Source organism: Tupaia chinensis, unplaced genomic scaffold (assembly GCF_000334495.1).
Source record: "Tupaia chinensis unplaced genomic scaffold, TupChi_1.0 Scaffold139677_1, whole genome shotgun sequence".
Lineage (NCBI taxonomy): Eukaryota > Metazoa > Chordata > Mammalia > Scandentia > Tupaiidae > Tupaia > Tupaia belangeri.
Genome location: NW_006199558.1, coordinates 1,878,163 through 1,896,781, shown reverse-complemented (window position 1 = coordinate 1,896,781; position 18,619 = coordinate 1,878,163). Strand labels below are relative to the sequence as shown.

Here is an 18,619-nt window from a genome sequence, read left to right as displayed (position 1 = left end):
TGGTTCTCATTCTAGACATCCCAAGTCAGAATCAGGAGAGGGTCCAATGATCTACATTTTTAATAAATACTTCAGGTAATTAATGATTGAGCATTAACAACAATGGTAATTTATCTTATTCTCTCCCCACTTTCTTTTATGTATAGGGTCTTATTAAATTGTGATCTGCCTGACTCAGCCTCTCAAGTAGTTGGTACTACAGGTGAGCACCACCAGGCCCAGCTTTTTAGAGTGGGTTAAGAATCAAACTCATGAGATGACCAAGTAGCAGTATCTACCAGTGTGTGTTACTGTGACTGGGCCTTATTTCTCTCTTTGTATTAAATACAGGATCCATGTCATATCTGATGCCTGTAACATTCTTCCTTTCAGTGATTTTCTGTGATATGCATGAGTTATGCATGCTCACATTGAAACTAATGTCCTAACTGACCTTTGCCACTACACATGCGTGTGTGCGCATGCACACACACACACACACACACACACACACACACACTTCTTTTTCAAAGTACCCCACTTCAAATTGGAAGTTCTGGATAAATAGAAGGTATAGTCACTAGTTGAAAGAACTAGTCTAGTGGAGATGAAGGACACACAGACAAGCCCATGATTCCTAATATTCAACAGGCTTATAGATAGAAAATAGAATTTATTATCAAGTCCAAGGCATGTATAAACTATATCTGATAGAGTCAAGGTAGCTTAACAGAGAAATGTCATTTTTAAGTTGCATATTAAGAGAACTCAGACAGGGATGAGGGAACAGAATTACAAGTATAAACAAGAGTTTGCAAAACATGGAGGCACAAAATTACAAGATGTTCAAGCATATCCAAAAGAGGAGATTTTAATTTCCAGTGACAAGAAAGGATGTGCTAGATAAAGGACATTTTTTTCTTAAGCCTGAAATGATAAAAATGGTGCATCTTCTGTTTTTGAAGAGGTGTATCAGTACCATTTACACTCACAGTAATTTATTCTATGCTGCATAACTGTATAGTCTGAAAGTTTTAGTGAGCTGGGTACTGTTTCCAACTTCTTGAACTCTTCTGCCAAATCCCCAGTAAGTTCAAAACTTAATTATCAACTATCTTAGTCCATTTGGGCTGTTATAACAAAATACTATAAATTGGGTAGCTTATAAACAACAAAAATTTATTTCTCAAAGTTTTGGAGGCTAGGCAGTTCAAGATCAGGGCACTGACAGATTCAGTGTGTGATGAGGACCCATTTTTAAATAAATAACACCTACTCACTCTGTCCTAACATAGTGGAAAGGGCAAGGGGGTCTCTCAGTCCACTTTAATAAGGGCACTAATTCCATTTCTGGCACTTCTCCCGTGATCTTATCATCTCTCAAAGGCCCCACTTCTAATACTATTACCTTGGAGATTTGCATTTCAACACGTGAAGTTCAAGGGGACATAAAACATTTAATCCATTGCATTATTTCATCATCATCTCTGCTAAGACATGGTCCTCCTGTAGTTCTTATTGTGATTAATGGTAATTTATTCAATAGATCCTAGGGGAAATTCCAGAACTGTTTAAAAATTTTTCCTGGGCCATCCCCGTGGCCTAGTGGTTAAAGGAGCTGGATCCTACATGGCCAACAGCGTTTCAAATTGCTGGCAGCATGAACAGCACATCGGGTGCATGTGCATGCATGCCTCCAAGTCCCAACAGGATGGAGAAATGGAGGAAAAGGGATTATATTAGGTTATTAGGAAAGTCATGATGCATTCTGCTATGCTTTTCTTGATGCTTGACCATATCCCCCATGAGGGTAGTGCTTTCTCTGTCGCCCTCTTTCTCTGTCTCTGGAGTGCACATGTGCTTTCTGGCGATTAAAAAAGAAAAGTTTTTCTCTATCTTCCTTATGATTACCTACCAACCTCCTTTTAATCTATTTTTTTCTTTTCCATTTTTAGTACTTATTTGTGATTTCGTGATCTCTCACCTAAACTACTTAATACATCTTCTAACTGATTTTTCAACTCATAAGGAACAGGAATTTGTCTCCTATGTCTTACTCTAGCGTACGTTCACTTATTTATTTATTTATTTATTTATTTTGGAGAGGTTTTTGCTAGGGCACATGTGCTCATCAGAAGACAGAGAGAGGCAGAGAGACAGAAAGTGAGAAATCACCCCCCAGGGAGGATGGCCACGCTGGTAATCCCTTCTCCTCCAATCTCCTCTTGGGATCTTTGGCATTCACGCATATGCACCCCACATGAGTTTAAGCCACTGGATCCAGGACTTGAACCATGGTTGACTATGTGGAAGTCCAGCAACATAGCCATTACACCAACTTCTGGTCCCACACATATTCACTTATTGACCACACTGTAGGAAACCCACATGTCACTTTGATCCGTTCCAGCATAAAGCAGGATACAGTTTTTCACAAGACTTTAGAAAGAGGAGGTCAGAAGGAAAATACAACCCAAAGTTCACTTAGAATGAATCCTAGATAAGAATTCCCAGGGTTCATAGGTCCAAACCTCTTCATGAACTTCTTTTATGGGCAACTTCAGGCCTATCTCCACCCCTTTCTAAGTCACAGGGCAATTTGCTTCATTCTCTGGGAGGACTTTCATGTACTTCTCTACACCTGTCCTCTATCATGACCATTTTAATCCTGTCACTGGTTTTCATGTTCTCTTGTTGGTGTGTTCCTTAGGGCTTTTTTTCTTCTTCCAAGTTTATTCATTTTATTAAGGGAGACAGAGAGAGGCATCCTCAATAGGGAATCCACAATCTTAATTCCACAAATTTCTCCAAAGCCCTGCAGCCAGCCAGTATTACAGTACACCGGTGAGCATCCTCTTGTTCAGGTAGATCTGGAACATGATTCCAAACCTTTCTCAGATGGCTCTAGCATTACACAGCAGCACCCCTACATCCTACGCCACCACAGCTGGGCCTGTAGGTCCTTCATCTGTGCTCTCTCCTTAGGTAATCTCACTAAGTACTGGGAATGTAAACACCCTATGTTCTCCTAAATTTGCCTCCAGCCATAACCACTTCCCTGAACTCCAAAACTGAATGGCAGGTAAGAATAAGAATCTCAAACAGCTCCTAAAACTGTGCCTTCCACTCAGTATTTCCCTTTGTGTTCATTGGCAACCAAATTTACCTACTTGTTCAGAGCAATAACATGGGAGTCATTCTCATATGCCACACATGAAACATCAGCAAGTCCTGTTAACAAATATATCCAAACCTGACCACTTCTTACTGCCCCGACTATTGTCCCTCTAGTTTATGCCCATGATGTCTTAGTCCTCTCATGTAGTCCCTTTGCTTCTGAGAGACATCTCTTCCCCCAAGTCGAATATCACTTCTTCATGTCCTCCCTGAATATCTAAAATATTTACCCTGCCCTTTCCTCTCCACCATCACTCTCTATTCCTTACTCTGCCTTTTTTTTTCTTTCTTTCTAGCACTTGTCATTACATAGCATGATTTGTAGTTGTTTAATTTGTGCTGTCACTTACTACCACCTTCTTCTTTCCTGTTGGTAGTCCCAGGAACTGAGAACAATACCAGTCTTGTATGATGCTCTATATCCATTATCTACAACAATGTCTGGCACATAGCAGAAGCTCAGTAACTTTTTTGAATGAATATTTACCTAAGAATATTTACCTAATTTCCATAAACAACTCTCAGACCTCCACGAAAACACGATGATAGTTGCTTTTTTAAAAAAAATGCATTTCCCTTTATTCATGATGCAGTATATGCACAAGCATGAGAGAGTGAGAGACAGAGACAGAGAGAGACAAGAGCATCCTCTATAGAATCTGGTCATATCATGACTCCTTCCTGCAGTTCTCCGTCCTGTCGGAGCTTGGGCACTCGCACACATGCCCAGCATGTTTTAGGCTGACCAGGTAGAAGATTCAAACCCATAATCACCATGTGGGGACCTGCTTCTCTTGAGCAGTGATTTACTGTTGCACCAGAGCTGACCCAAGTGATAGTTTCAAAGGCACTATGCAATACAGAGAAAATACAAGACAAATAACTTGTATCTATTCTTAAATAGACAGTAGATTCTATAGAAACAACTTTAAATGCACCATTATTACAAATATTGGGTCATCAGAAAAGTCATGAGTATTTTTCTATGTAATATTTATCATGATTTTCCCTATAATCCATTAGAATGCTTACCTTTTTAATGTAAAATATTTGCCTTAAGTTTAAGTTACTTAATATTCCTAAAAGTAATTGTCAGGTACTTGCTATGTTTATATAACTAATACACCCATTTAAGTGTTTTTCTCAGTCCCAAGAGGAGGAGGCTTCAGGGGTGTCCAGGCATTAAAATCTTTGGGGGCAGAAACTAATTATAATTTTGAGAAAAGTAATTTTCCACTACCTTCAACAATCAGTATTTCAGGTACTAAATTTAGCTTGACTTTAAACCATGTTTTTCTGTTTTATACATTTCTATTTTGTTTTTAAGCTGTGTTTGCTTTATTATTGGTGATCATCCTGTGATGGAGGTGGGGTGACAATAATAATTAAAGTATGGTTAACACTATCATACCATTTCCCTTGAATAAGAAATGAAAATATATATCCCCATGAATTGGGAATGGGCAGAAATTTCTCTTTTCAAGCCTACAAAAGTGTATCTCTTATACATTAATCTGTCTAGATAAAACAAAATAACCTGTATTGTCAGAGATTCATATATACCTGAAGAAAGTATGTCACAGTCACTTTTGAAATGACTGTTTAGAACAGCCAAATAAAGTTGCAAGTACTTCATTCTTTGTCAAAGACATAATAAAGGGGTTAGATAACTAATTTCAAATTCTCTAATCTAAACCAAACATCTGTATAGTTAGCAAGGTAAGTTTACTTTTTACTCAAATGAGAATTTATATTATAACACTTTTAGAAGTTTTAATTAAGAAAAAACATTTTGGTATCTAATGAAATGGTATCTAGTAGAAATATTACCTCAGATACTTCCCTATTATTAAATAATTCCTTACAATCTAAGGTATCTTCAAATGAAATGTGTAGCTATATATAAAACAAAGACTAGATTAGTTCTCTTTGCAAGGAGCCACCTACTAAATAATTTTACTAAGACAGTTCAGAAAGACTATGGACTAAAATCCTAGAGAAGATAGGGGAAGAAAAAATTTTGTTCCATTTTTCATAAATACACTTTATTTATTCTTCCATTTACTTAAATTCCACAAACATTTTATAATGCACTAGATCAGCACTGGAACATGTACTTTGATCTTTGCTTTAATGAGTGTATTTGTGTATGATGGCATTGGAGAAGACAGGTGAGACCGATGAGAATGTGCAGGAAAGATAAAGGATTTTTGTAATATCTGTATGATTTACTAATCCTGAGAAAGGAATAGCTAACTCAAGATCATAAATAATATGATTTTTTTATTGTCTTATACTTAGTGTTTAAGGGCAGCCCAAACTAAGGCTCATTTTAAAAATATAAGTCAGGTAGAATCTTTGCTTCCACTTTGTGAGTCCTCATGTAGTGATGAAAACCAGCATGCTTTACCTGAAATTTTGTTCTTGATGGATGATAAGAATATATAATTTTTTTAAATGGCAGAGTATGTTACATGTGTTTGAATAGCCATATATCTATCACTCTACAAATAATATATTTTTATTGCCTATGAGAATATTGAAAAATTTAAATGCACTTTCTGTTGTGGTATAAAAGTCATACAGTTCTATGCAGCAGTTGGCGTGATGGCTATGTCATGCTGGACTCCCATGTAGTCAACTGCAGTTCAAGTCCCGGACCCGGTGGCTTAAACTCACACCGGGCACATGTGCGTGCATGTCCAAGATCTCAAGAGAAGAATGGAGGAGAAAGGATTGTGGTGTGACCATCCCCCTGGTGGGTGATTTCTTGCTTTCTGTCTATCTCTCTCTGTCTTTCTGGCGAGCACATGTGCCCAATAGCAAAACAAAACAAAACAAAACAAAACCCTCTCCAAAACAAACAAACAAACAAACAAACAAAGGAAAAAAAGACCATAAAAGTGTTACAGACTAGGGACCAGCAGTTAGCGTAATGGCTATGTCGCTAGACTCCCATGTAGTAGACCGTGGTTTGAGTCCCGGACCTGGTGACTTAAACTCACGCCAGGCGTGTGTGCATGAGTGCCCAATACCCTGAGAGGAGAATGGAGGAGAAGGGATTGCTGTGTGGCTACTCCCCAGGGGGTGATTTCTCGCTTTCTGTCTTTCTGTCTCTCTCTGTCTTTCTGGCGAGTGCAAAAACCCTATGGCAAAAACCTCTCCAAAAAAGAAAAAAAAAAAAAAAGTCATGTAGTCTAATCCAATAAGCCATTATTACAAAGAATCTTTTATATGGATTGGTCCCATAGCATAGTAGTTAAGTGATGTGCATAGGGAGCCCATATGGCCAGCTACTGTTTAAACCCTGAGCAATCAGCTTGAAAAATATGCCAGGCACATGTATGTATGTGCCCCAAATTCTGATGGGATGGAGAAATGGAGGAAAAAGGATGTGGCATAACCATGCTTCAATGGAGAGTGCCTTTTCTCTCTCTCTCTCTATATATATATCTATCTCTGTCTTTGCCTACCTGGTGAGTTTATATGTTCTCTGGCAATAAAAAATCTTTTATATCTTATATTTTACTTTATGTATTTATTTATTTTAAAGATTTTTAAATTTAACTTTATTTTATTTATTAATTAATTTTAATTTGGCCAGAGAGGGACAGAATGAGAGAGAGAGAGGAAACGGACAAAGCAAGTCACCAGGTCTGGGACTCAAACTGCTGTCGGACATGTAGGAGTCTAGCACTTTTAATCACCATGCTTTCTCACTTTATCTTTCTTTTTCCTTCTCTCTCTCTCTGTCTCTCTGGTAAGCACATGTGCCCTACAGGGAAAAAAAAAAAAAACAGGAAAAGGAAAAATAAAAAACAGGGAGTTTAAGTGTTGGTTGGTGGTTGATGGTTGATAAAATGATGCATATGAAATAATTATTGCTTTAAGATGATATTTCTCTAAGATGCTATTTCATTAGCAAACAGATATAAATGATGTATGAGTAAACCTATCTGCAACAAACTAATAAACTAAAATAGCAATGATATAATGTAGGAAAAGATAAGAGTTATAGCAGGAGAATATATAAAGTGCTGTGGAAATGTCTGAAAAAGTGATTTTTAAATTTTTTTTTTATCATGGAAAAGAGGATATTGAAGCCGGATCTTGAAAAAAGACTTTAAGCTTGTGTGTGCCAGGAAAAGCACAGCAAAGGAAGGAGCTGAGAAAGGGGGATATTCAGGAAGAAACAGCATAAGCAAGGTATGGAAAGAGAGAATCAGAATGTGTATCAAGGAGATGGCAAGTAAATTGTCACTTAAGTAGAACATAAAGTTTTGTGAAGGAAGCAAATACAGAAGAGACTGGGAAAGGACTTTGATAATGTCTTGTATATCTTGTTAAAGAACTTGAATTTCTGACATTGATTTCTGACTACTCTTACCATCCCATACCTAGTCTGTCACAAAATCTATATGAAGTATTTCAGTGTGTCTGGCACATAGCAAAGACTTCTTAAAAGTAGGTGGTAAGGGAACCAGCAATTAGCGTAATGGCTACGTCGCTGGACTCCCACATAGTCAACTGTGGTTCGTGTCCCGGACCCGGTGGCTTAAAACTCACGCAGGGTGCGTGTGTGTGCGTGCCCAAGATCCCAAGAGGAGAATGGAGAAGAAGGGATTGCAGCGTGACCATCCCCCTGGGGGGTGATTTCTCACTTTCTGTCTCTATGTCTCTCTTTGTCTGTCTGGCGAGTGCATGCGCCCTATAGCGATCAACCTCTCAAAAAAAAAAGTAGGTGGTAACATTCTATTTTTTTTTTTAATGTGTGCTATAGGGCATACACACTTGCTGGAGAGATACAGTGAAAGAGAGAGAAAGCACATACATGCACCTGCATGTTTTTCATGCTCCTGGGTGTGAGACTCGAACCGTGCAATTGGTTATAGGGGATTTAGGTGTCTTAACCACCACACCACCTCAGTATTCTATTTCCTGACCTGGACAGTGTTTACACAGATATGCTCATTTTGTTGTACTTCATCAAGATGCACACTTATAATGTGAATGCTTTTCTATTTACAACTTATGCTTAAGAAAAGAATTTTTAAAAAGATTTAAGATGTAAAATAATGACAGGATTGGGATGATCTGACCTTTGGATGCAGTGTCACTTTCCACAAATTATTTACCATATCACTGATGACCTCCTAGAGAGTGTAGGTGTTTAGTGAGTTTACTTATCATCAAAGGCATACAAATTTACTTTTGATGTTAGAAAAAAGAATCACCATAAATTCTTCTCTCATCATAAAGTGAAAATAATTGTTTCAGCAAGATGCACATATTTACACTGTAGACATGCATGTTCCTAAAATACCTCCATGTCTCCTAATTTGAAAACTTTTGCTTCTTCGTAGCCTAATCTTCATCATTCTCTTTCCTCCTAACTCACTCTTACTTGATGCTCCATCCATATAAAACTACTTCTCCAAACATTCCATAGCATATCATGCTGATTCACATCTATAGTTTCTTATATCATGTCCACAGTGTCCCATACCCATCCCCTTTGCAACTCTATCCTGAACCATATCCACTTGGCAATCTATTTGTTTTTGAGTATAAGGTTCCAACTTTGACAAGGGTTTTTTTTTTTTTTAACTTTCCTAAACAAAATAAACTATTCCTTCCTTGTGCCTCTTCTACTTCATAGATACACCTCTACTATAAGCACTAGTCATGCTGAAATTCTTTGTTGTCATGTCTAATTTTCTGACTTGACTTTGTGATCTCAGTTGTTTAGAGGACAAGGAACCTCCTGGATGGAAAGACATTTTAAAAACTTACCTATTGGATCTTTTTTTAAAACCTACTTATTAGACTATGAATGTCTCAAGCAAGTGTATAGCAGGAACGGGCCCCATGAGAACTTCAACATGAAAGGGGGTCTGGAATAGTAACCTGGACTTATTAACATCAGAGTTTGAATAGAGATGGGAGGAAAGCCTAGTGCTGGTGCATTCTGTAGGTATAGCCAAAACTCTCCTCATTTGTCTCTCTGGCATGGTGGACCTACTTTGGATATTCTTTGTGTTAGGGCTGCTGAAAAACTGGTCATATTATTGTGAACTTTTATCATTTCAAAGCATTTGGAAGGAGGATTGGCTTTTAAATTAAGTTCCCATGTTTATGGGATCCTTTATTCAGTGGGAGAGGAGAGGCCTTGAGAGAAAAACATTGGTCTTCCTATTAAACTAACAGTTCTTCCTGATACAGTTTATTGAGAAAAATAAGAGTTGTAACCTTTCTAAACTTTAAACCAAAGAGTTAGGCCATACCAGTCACAGAATGGTCATTGGAGATTGTTTTTTTCATTTGAAGGGCAAGCCTAGATATATTCTTCAGGAAGATTACTCTGACAAAAACATAGGTAAGAATAGAGAGAGGAGGGCTATTTAGGAGGAGTGGTAAGACTTGTGGTTAGAGGTAATAGAACCCTAAACAACAGTAATTGAGAGGAAATTCACTGAGGGGAAAATAAGAGTTTAATCATTTGGAGAGAAGATTAGTAGATACTAGAAATGTATTAGATTTATAAGGCAGGAGAGGAGTTATTAGATTACAAATTAGTTATACCATGATTTATTAAGCTGGTAATGCATTTTTATTTACTTCTCTTCTATAAACTATTGTTGCATATAATGCTATATGAGTAGAAAGTAGCAGAAAAACAATGATTGCAAGTTAGCAGCAGGCATTCAAATAAAATCTGTATTCTTGGGCAACATAGTTATTTTATACCCTCTATGCTGATAATTTATAAAAATGATAAATTGTAGGCCAGCAGGTGGCGTGGTGGATAAGGGTGCTGGAATCCCACATGGCCAACTACACTTCAAGTCCTGGACCTAGCAGCTTGCTTTCTCACTTTTCCTCTCTTTCTCTCTTGTTCTGTCCCTCTCTGGTCAAATTTAAAGAAAGAGAGGGGGAGGGGGAAGAAAAGAAAAGAAAAGAGAAAAGAAAAAAAGAAAGGAAAGGAAAGAAAGAAGGGGGAGAGGGAGAGAGAAAGGAAGAAAGTAAGTTAGTTAAATAAAATAATTCTTTAAAAAGAAATGGTAAGTTGTGGGGCCAGCAGGTGGTATGGTGGTCAAGGATGCTAGACCTGGTGGCTTGCTTTCTCACTTTCCCTCTCTCTCTCACTCTCAGTCTATCCTTCTCTGGTCAAATTAAAATATAAATAAATACATAAAGGTAAATAAAAAAGAAAAAATGGTAAGTTGTATATAAGAATTCCAGTGTTGACCCAGCCACTGTGGCATAGTAGGAAGGAAGTACTCTGCAAGACTGGAAGCCATATGGCTGACCATGGGTTTGGACCTTCAGATTGGCCTGAAAATATTCTGGGCATACATATGGACATTCAGGATCCTGAGGAACTGAAGGGCTGGAAATCTTAGAAGTAATAAGAGTGCCCTCTGTAAGTTGTACAGGATCAAAAGAAGAATGAAAGAGATTTTTAGTTCTCATAGATTCTGCTACTAGTTCCAAACCTGGCAATTGGTAGACATTTGGAAAATATTTCTTCAGTGAATAAGTTATCAAAACAAGTGTGCTTAGTGCCTTATTTTGGGGAGTAGGGGCATTGAGTATAGTTATTCTAGGCACAAGAACAGTACAAGTTGTTACATAAAATAGTCATGTGTTGGATAATGACATTTCCATCAATGAGTGAATGCATATACCATGATGGTTCCATATGATATATTGGAGCTGAAAAATTCCTTTTGCCTAGTGACATTGTATCTATTATAACATCACAGTGCAACACATTACTCACATGTTTGTGATGATGCTGCTCTGCCAGAAAATAGCATAGCAGTTACAGCTATGTACAGTATGGTACCTCATACTTGGTGATGATAATGAATAACTATGTTACTGGTTCAGGTATTTACTGTATCATACCACTTATCACTATTTTAGAGTGTGTTCCTTCTACTTATTAAAAAAACGCTTAGTGCAAAACAGTATGTTGGAGCCAGCAGGTGGTATGGTGGTTAAGGCTCTGGACTCCTACATGGTTGACTGCAGTCTGAGTCTCAGACCTGGCAGTTTGAAATTCAGGCCAGGCACATGTGCACGTGTGCCCAAAATCCCACGAGGAAAATGGAGAAGGGACTGTGATATGGTCATCCCCTGGGTAATTTCTTACTTTCCCTCTCATTGTTTCTCTCTCTCTCTCTCTCTCTCTCTCTCTCTGTCCTTCTCCAGTGAGCACAGGCTCCCTATGGCAAAAACCTAACAAATAGAGAACAACAACAACAAAAACCCCAGCATGCCATGTCATGCCAGCAGCAGCCTCCTACATCTGTTTCCTATATCTCTTGATTGCATAATTTTCTCTTGTGCCTGATTTAATCTCATATAGACTTGTTTGTCATAGCCCTTCCAGTAGGACAATTATATGTTAGTGAATGACAGTGATATGATGATTCTGACCCTATGTAGGCCTAGGCCAATGTGTGTATTTGTATCTTAATTTTTAACAAAAAAGTTTATAAAATAAAATAATAAAATAAATTCATGATAGAGTATATGTGTATATATGAGAGAGAGAAGCAGAGGGAGAGAGAAGAGCCTTCCACAGGGCTCAGTCGTATCACGATCCCCTTCCAGTATCCTGGGCATGCATACATATACATGGGTTGTTTTCAGGGTGACCTGACCAGTGATTTGAACCAGGATAGGCATGTGGCTTCCAGCTTCATAGTATGGCACACTACTGACTATGTAACAGGTTGAACTAAAAATTAAATTTATTTTAAATTGAAAAGAGCTTATAGAATAAGGATATAAAGAAAAAATATTTTTGTTCATCTGTACCATGTGTTTGTGTTTTAAGCTAAGTGCTACTACAAAAAAGTAAAAAATTTTTAAAAATTGAAGAAATTATAGAGAAAAAATATACAGTAAGCTAAGGTCAATTTACTATTTTTAAAACAAATTTAGTGTTAGGGCTACCAGGTGGCATAGTGGTTAAGGAGTTAGACTCCCACATGGCTGATCACAGTTTGAGTCTTGGATTTGGTAACTTGAAAATCATGCTGGGTGAGTGTGCATACATGACCAAATTCCCAAGAGGAGAATGGAGGAGAAGGGACTACAGAATGGTCATCCCCCCTGAGGGATGATTTCTCACATTCCCTCTCACTGTCCCTCTCTCTCTGATGAGAGTATTTGTCCTATGGCAAAGGCCTTAAAAATAAATAAGTAAATTGACTGTAGCCTAAGATACAGTATTTATAAGTTCTTTGATAGTGTACAGTAATGTCCTAAGCCTTTACATTCACTCATCACTCACTCAGTGACTCACCCAGAGCACCTTCCTGAGTTGCAAGCTCCGTTTACAGAAAGTGTATTATATAGGTGTACTATTTTAAAAACATCTTTTATACAGTATTTTCCTATACTTTTTCTATGTTTAGATACATAAATAGTTACTATCGTGTTATATAGTTTCCGGTAAACACTGTTGCAAAATTTGTAGCCGAGGAGCAATAGGTTAAACTATATAGCTTAGGTGTATAGTAGGATATACCATCTAGTCTTTGTATGAAAACATTCCATGATACTTGCACATTGATGTATTTCTCATAACATATTCCCATTTGTAAGTAATGCATGACTACAGTATTTTATTGGTATAAGATTACATTTATTTTTTAGCTTCCTGAAAATCACGGAACTTAACTAAACAACATTTTAATCATAAGCAGTTAGGGCTTAAGCATTCAATTACTGAACTTTTTGGTGTGAAACAGGTAAACGGAGCAAAAATAAAGCATAATTTCTGAACTTCTAGTGAAGAGAAAAATAAAATTACTGGCTATTTGCAAGTAATTCAGTGAGCAAACTGACACCTAAATTTTATTTTTGATAAATAATTTGCTTTTCTATAAAAATTCATATAAAATAAATGAATGAAGGGCATGTAGTTAACACATTATTTTAGAACACATAGTTTTCTACATTTATCAATTATCCTCAAAATAGTCTTTTGTTAAACTATTTTGGCCTAAAACAGCCGCTGTACTCCCATACTTTGATTCCTACAAGTCAAAATCGTACATGCTGTTTATCTGAGTTGGTTGGTAAGTTACAGCCAATCATAGCAACTAAGCTTTAGTCAGTCACCAGCATCCTTCCTTTTTAACTGTGTAAATACAGACAAACTTTAGAATGTAACCGATGGTTTCTGTACCTCACTCTCTCACTTATATTTTGTATAGGACACTTTCCTTTTACTGAACACCTCAATTTTTCTGTTCTGCCAACCTAAGAGGACGAGTTGACCAAGAGGCTGGCTGGAATTGTCCAAAAGTTGGGGACAACAGCTGAGTTTAAATCATGTTAAGATTTGCTCTATTGGGACCAGCAGCTAATGTAATGGCTATGTCGCTGGACTCCCATGTGGTCGACTGCGGTTCAAGTCCTGGCGGCTTAAAACTCACGCTGGGCGCGTGTGTGTGCGTGCCCAAGATCCTGGGAGGAGAATGGAGGAGAAGGGATTGCGGCGTGGCCATCCCCCCTGGGGGGTGATTTCTCACTTTCTATCTCTCTGTCTGGCGCGCACACGCGTCCTATAGCAAAAACCTCTCCAAAAAAAGAAGAAAAAAAAAACAAAAACTAAAACTGGGGACCAGCAGTTGGCATAATGGCTATGTTGCTGGACTCCCATGTAGTTGTCCTGGACCTGGTCTCATGCCGGACATGTTTGCATGCGTGCCCAAGATCTGTAGAGGAGAATGGAGGAGAAGGGATTACAGTGTGGCCATCCCCCCTAGGGGGGGATTTCTTGCTTTCTATCTCTCTGTCTCTCTCTGTCTTCCTGGTGAGTGCAAGTGCTCTATAGTGAACACCTCTATAAAACAAAAACAAACCAAATTGTTTTTCTTGAAATTAAAAACTGCATTAAAAAATACCTATTTAATGACTACAGTAAGCTATATAGCCACAGCTATGTGCTACTTTATAGTATGTTCATATTACTCACTGAGGTTTATGTCTTAAGTCAGGCATATGTTCATAGATATGTATGTATCAGCTGTGCTTGCTATTGAAAGTTTTTAAATTAATTAAGACGTAATGATTCAATAAAATCTGAAAAAAAAAAAAGACATGGAAAACAACTGTAGATACCTGAGACAGTGTGGAAGTGGGGTTGGAAATGACAGAGGGCGAGAGATAGGGAATCAAGGGGGAGGAAAAATAAAATAAAGCAAAACGTATTAAAAACAAGAAATGGAAAATTATTTGTTGATTATAACATGTATGGTAACATCCTTTATTGAGCCAACATACAGTGTATTCTGGATAGAAAATCTTATTTTGTATAATGTATTAATGTACAGTGTGAATGAGTGTAAATAAATCAATTAAAAAGAAAAAAATGGAAGATAAAGGATTATAGCATGGCCATGCCCCCAGGTGATAATTGCTTGCTTTTTGTCTCTCCATCTCTGTTTCTTCAGGAAGCACATACACCTAATAGCAAAAACCTCTTTAAAAAATGGAAATTATAGGGACTGCCAGGTGGTGTGGTGGTTAAAGGCACTGGACTCCCACATGGCCAACTGTAGTTCAAGTCTCAGAACTGGTGGCTTGTCTTCTCTCTCTCTCCCTCTCTGATCAAATTAAAATAAATAAATAAAATTAAATAAAATAATTATTTAAAAAATGGAAATTATAAATGATGTGCATAATTATAATTTTCTGTTTTCTCTTACTAAATGGACTTCTCATTTATTTACTGAGAGACCAGAGGAAGGCATTGCTTATTATGCAGTTATGCAGTGATTGAAAAAGTAGACTGTAATGGATTGTTTGGAAGTTTTGTTTTTTTTTTTTTCTTTATTGAACTTTATTTTCGTTATCCATTTATTTATTTTAATTTGACCAGAGACAGACAGAATGAGAGAGAGAAAGAAGGTGAGAAAGCAAGCCGCTGGGTCCAGGACTCGAACTGCAGTCAGCCATGTGGGAGTCCAGCGCTCCTGACCACCACCCCACCTGCCAGCCCCTGTTTGGAAGTTTTTATACAACTTATAAACAAAATATGTAATAGAGAAAAAAAATCCCTTATTTGAAAAGTAAATAATATAAACCAGTCTTCTAAATATAAATTATCATGTAATATTTTGGATTCTAAGCTATAATTTTCAAATAATTGGAAAGTCCATTCATTTAAATTTTACTCAAAGACTAGGAAATATTATTTTATTAAATGTAGAAATTCAGGGTCAGTAGGTGGCATGGTGGTTAAGATGCTGGATCCCACATACCAACTGCACGGGTTGAGTCCAAGATCCAGTGGCATGAAAAACACAATGGGCATATGTGTGTGTGTGTGTGTGTGTGTGTGTGTGTGTGTGCCCAAAATCCTGGGAAAAGAAGGGATGGTAGCATGGCCATCCCCCTTACGGGTTTAATTTCTCACTTTCCCTTTTCCAAGTACATATGTCCTATAGCCAAAGGGGGAGGGGGAGAAAGAAAAGAAAAGGAAAGAAAAGAAAAGAAAAGAAAAGAAAAGAAAAGAAAAGAAAAGAAAAGAAAAGTTTTTATAAATTACAAGAATAGGACATGTTTTGATATTTAAAATCATATGCAACTGCTATGGGGATTATAAAATGATGCTGTCACTGTGGAAAACTGGAAGTTCCTCTATAGATTAAAAAATTGATAGCTTTGCTATATAAACCAGCAATTCCATACCTAGAGAAATAAAAGAAATAAAAATCTATGTTCAAAGAAAAATTTTTATATGAATGTTTATGGCAGCATTATTTATAATAGCCATAAAACAGAAATAATCCAAATGAATATCAGGTGACAAATTAGTAGATAATATATTCATACAAAGGAATGTTATTTGATGATAAAAATAATTGACATTCTGATATATATTCTATAACAAGGATTAAGCAAATTATGCTAAGTGAAATCATTCAGTCACAGAGAATCGCATATGATTCCATCCCTATGAAATGTCCAGGATAGGCAAATTCATAGAAACAAAAATATATTGGTGACTGCCTAGGGTCAAGAATGTGGGAGAGTTGAAGCAAAGTGGGAAGTAACTGCTGATATGTACAAGTCTTCCTTTTAGGTTGATAAAAATATTCTAATTTGAATTTTGGTGATGGTTATACAATTCTGTGAATATATTTTAAAATAATTGAAATGGTAAAAAAATAGAAATCTCTCAAAATTAGTAGGTTGTGTTAGTAATTATGTTTCTTCTAAAAGATTTGCACATTTGCTCAGGTTCAAGGATATTTAAATCTGGCATATTGATTGAGATAAAAAAAATATTTTTGTAATACTCCAGCTCTTCAGGATAGATATTATTCATAGTATTATTCATGTTGTATTTAGAAGAATTTTTAAAATTATTTACCCAATTTTATTTATCATTATTATTTTTTTTAATTTGCTAGAGAGTATGTGCTCTCACCAGAGACAGAGAGAGAGGGAAAGTGAAAAAGCAAGTCACTAGATCTTGAACTTGAACCGTGGTCAGCCATGTGGAAGTCCAGTGCCTCAACTGCCACACCACATGCTGGCCCCAAGAATTAAAATTTTGAACAAATTGATTACTATTTTTTACATCAAAGGAAAAGATTATCAGCTTTTAATAGGTCTCACTGAGTTTTTGAATGACAGAATCTGATCATCTGAAGAGTGATTTGCCAAGAAGCAAATAATTAGCATATACTATCTCTGGTTCCATAGCAGGGCTTCACAAAACAACAGAATGCCTTTGAATAGTTTAGAAAGGATTGTGCTCACTATGTATTTCTGTATTACAGATATTTCATTCCAAATAAAGAATATTGCACTGCTACAACATCAAAGAAGGGACTAAACAAAGATTTAGCAAAGATACTTGGCAGTCCATTGTGCCAGTGGATGGAAACATAAATCTCTATTCTGGCAGCTCTAGTTGTATACTTTCTAACCCAGGCTGAACATATGGACTCCTTACCAAACTGAACATCACATGACTGATGAAACTTCGACATAAACACAGTGTTATGTAGATGGATTCTTTTGGCAGCCTAATAATTTATGTCTTGAAAATTAAACATTCTTTTATGCAAAGACTGATTATATAAGTACATATGTATGATATTTAGAGACTGTCTTTTTTGAATATGCTGGACTCTGAGGAATTAGAAACACATAATAATACCTATTTATAAAAAACATACAAAGAAATACAGTATGTTCTTTAACCACTGTTATAGTACATCTCACCATATGTTATTTTCTTTCGTAATTTTAGCTCTTAAAATAGTACAAATCATTTAATCAAATACATAGTAATGTTAAAATTTAACTTTGCCCCCTCTCCGCCCCCTCCATGTATCTTTTTTTTTTTTTTTGAGAGATTTTCACTGTAGGGCACGTGCACTCGCCAGACAGACAGAGAGAGACATAGAGACAGAAAGCGAGAAATCACCCCCCAGGGGGGATGGTCATGCCACAATCCCTTCTCCTCCATTCTCCTCTTGGGATCTTGGGCACGTACGCACACGCGCCCGGCGTGAGTTTTAAGCCACCAGGTCCGGGATGCGAACTGCGGTTGACCACGTGGGAGTCCAGCGACATAGCCATTATGCTAACTGCTGGTTCCCTCTGTGTATCTTTTTATGCAAATAACTCTAAATGACTTAAAAGGGATCTTGATGCCAGACTTCTTTTTCCATCCTGAGGAGCTCTGATAAATCATCTCATATTTGGAGGGGAGCAAATGTTGGTTATTTTTCAGATTGTTGATATTATCCAGAATTATCTACAAAAGCAACTTTGAGGACTTTTCTGAAATCATGGAAGTTTATGCATTATTTACTAATGTCCTGAACTACAGCCCTCACTGAGGTCACAATTAGAAGTGACTAGATGGGAAGATTGTATTTCTTTTTAAAAACCCTCAAAACCAGCACAGTTGTTTGTGTGTAACTGTCAGGGTTTCTAGCTGCCAACAAATGAGATAAATTCTACTCGGCTAAGTGAAAAGGGAATCTATAAAATCAACAGAATGTTAGAGAACTCTGACTAGGCAAGAGGGCTAGAAAGCCTGGCTTAGAGGCTGCATAACTAAGAGCAAATGTACCCTGTAGCAAATTAAGAAATAATAATTAATAAAATTAAATAAACAATTTTTAAAAAGATTAGTGCCTCACCTCTCATCATTGATAAACTGCCTGCAAGATACTTTTGGCTATTGCGGGTTGATGTACCACAGATGACACTGCTGGTCTTTCTGAGAAACATCCCTGAACAAGACTGCTGGGACCTCAACTTTAAGCACCTCTGTACACTGGGCACCTCCACTACTGTTCTTATGAAAGTAGATTCCACAACACAAATCTCCCTCACTCTCAATTCAAGCATGATATGGTTGCATCTGACAGGTGGTGTTTTAAGTTCCATTTAGCTTCCAGCTTCTTTGTGG

The 18,619-nt window shown here is 37.1% G+C and overlaps 1 long non-coding RNA gene across 1 annotated transcript in view; it reads left to right on the top strand.

Moving 5' to 3' along the window:
* The window catches only part of LOC102496502 (uncharacterized), a 20,468-nt gene extending 3,343 nt beyond the window's left edge, over positions 1-17,125 (top strand). The window contains exons 2-4 of the long non-coding RNA XR_336531.2: positions 147-202; positions 7,248-7,362; positions 16,971-17,125. This is a non-coding gene — a long non-coding RNA (uncharacterized LOC102496502). The remainder of the gene's footprint in view (positions 1-146; positions 203-7,247; positions 7,363-16,970) is intronic.
* The last annotated feature ends 1,494 nt before the right edge of the window (positions 17,126-18,619 follow it).